This window comes from Orycteropus afer, unplaced genomic scaffold, assembly GCF_000298275.1.
Source record: "Orycteropus afer afer isolate SDZICR_OR568_19922 unplaced genomic scaffold, OryAfe1.0 scaffold00080, whole genome shotgun sequence".
NCBI lineage: Eukaryota > Metazoa > Chordata > Mammalia > Tubulidentata > Orycteropodidae > Orycteropus > Orycteropus afer.
This window is the reverse complement of record NW_006921667.1, coordinates 10529486-10531641: the sequence shown is the minus strand read 5'-3', so window position 1 is coordinate 10531641 and position 2156 is coordinate 10529486.

Sequence of the window (2156 nt, the reverse complement as noted above, 5' to 3'; positions counted from 1 at the left end):
ATAGGACACTAAGAGAAAAAACATAGAGAAGGAGAATAATGAAGAAAAAAATGGGAAAAATGCAAAAAGAAAAACAAGGAATGGAGTTTACCATGAGAAAAAAAAGAAAAAAATTATTACAACCAGGAATGGGGAAAAGAAAAAGAGCTGAAAACTAGGACCTGGGAGAGGAGGAATAAAGAATAATAGTAAAAAGGACAAATTATATAATAATAGTAGTAGTTTTAAAACAGACAAAAACAAGCAAACAAAAACCAGAATAAAAAAAGAGAAAAAAAGAAAAGGAAAGGAAAAAAAGAAAAAAATCGAGGCAGAGTAGGGCAAAGCACCCATGCTCTGTCTGAGCACACATACTGGGATGGAGTTCCTGTGGGCCCAGAAGGTGGGTGGGAGTGGGAGATGGCCACACCTCCATTCACAAAGGGGTTTGGGGTATAAGAGTAACAAGGGGAATGTCACACCTTTTCAGTGGTCCAGGTCCAGAGTGTCCTTGGGGTTACTGGCAAGCAGAACCTGTTCTTAATCCCCTGGAATCTGGGAGAGCATTGTCTCTTTAAATATCCAAAATGGTTAAGCTGCTTGTAAACATTCAAAATGGCTGCACCTTCTGGACAGGCAGAAGTCCACAGCTCAGCCTGCCTTCCTCTTCACTGCTGCTTCGCCTTTTATTCCCCAGCTGCCAGAGAAGTCTTCCGTGCAGTCCCTCACTAGCAGGGCTGATTTTTATGTTCATTCTTAGGTCCTACCACCACTCAGCACTCTCCAAGCTGTCTGTGCCATGCTGTCAGGATTGCTCAGGGTCGCTCCCAGACTACAGCTCCATATGTCTCCTTTTTTGGTATTTTCATGCAAATTCTTCTGCTAGTTGGAGTTTAGTCCACTTCTATATCCTTCCCTTCAAGGCTCAGAGGTCCAGGATTATCTTCTGTGTCTGTGTTAATTGGTTCCCCTTTTCTTTGTTGAAGAGGGTCTGTGCAGTCTTTCTGCCTATTCCACCAACTTATCGGAAGTCCTGGGGAATATTTTTGAGAATGGTTTTTGAAGATGCTTAACCAAGGACTTCCACCAGAAAGATGAGATGATATGTTTTTTGCCCCTGCTGAGCACCATATTTGTTGGCAACTTTGGTAAACATTTATCCAGAATGGTGCTCTGTCTTGAAAAAGGTGGCAGGTTAATTAGACTGAATACCTTCCATCTTAGAGACGTTGGGGGAGTAATTTTCCCTAAGAAAGTTGACTTTGGACTTAGATTTAAATTGCCATCTCCAGATTACTGAATGCCTCTCCTATTTTCATGAGATCTCACTAACATTGTTTGTCTATGGGAGTCACATCACTGTAAGACAATGGACCAATGTCAATGGCATCACTGCTCTTGCCATGTGTCCCATCAACTGGAAGCTGCTGCTTTTCCACAATAGAACTGGTTTCCTATAAAACAGCTTTCGGTCACCCTTTAAGAAAAGAAAGCCTAACCAGGTGTGTTAGACTGGGTTCTCTAGAGAAATAAAACCAGTGAAGCTTATACATATAGAGAAAGAGAAATTTATCTTAGGAAATTGGCTCACACACTTATAGAAGCTAGCAAGATCCCAAATTCTTGGATCAAACGTCAAGCTGGAGCCTTTTCCTGACTCATGCAGCTGCAAGGTCTGAGGAGCTTAATGTTGGCAGGCAGTATACTGGCTGTTGACTTCAATGAATGATAAATCCAAGATCTCCAGGCCAAATGGTGAATTGCTCCCTCACGGACAGTTGTAGGCAGAATCCCAATCCACAGACCAGTGTCTCTTTTCCCAGGATATCCACAAATATACTGGAAGCAGGCCATACCCCTAGGGAAACTCCCTTTCAACGGATTGGCTGTTCAAAACATATACATCTGATCCCATCATTGGAACAACCCACATCACAATTGCTTAAACCACACAGAATTGTGGTCAAGCCAAGTTGACACACAACTCCAACTATCACAACTAAGGACTGGCCAAAGATAAGATATTGGAGGAATGAAGTATAAATCCTAGCAATGACCTTGTAACTAGAGTATTGTAGTTTTAATCTGTACTTCCTCCCATTTTGCATCATATAATAATAATGATGAGCTCTGGTAGCATAGTGCTTAAGGCACTTGACTGCTAACCAGACGGCTGG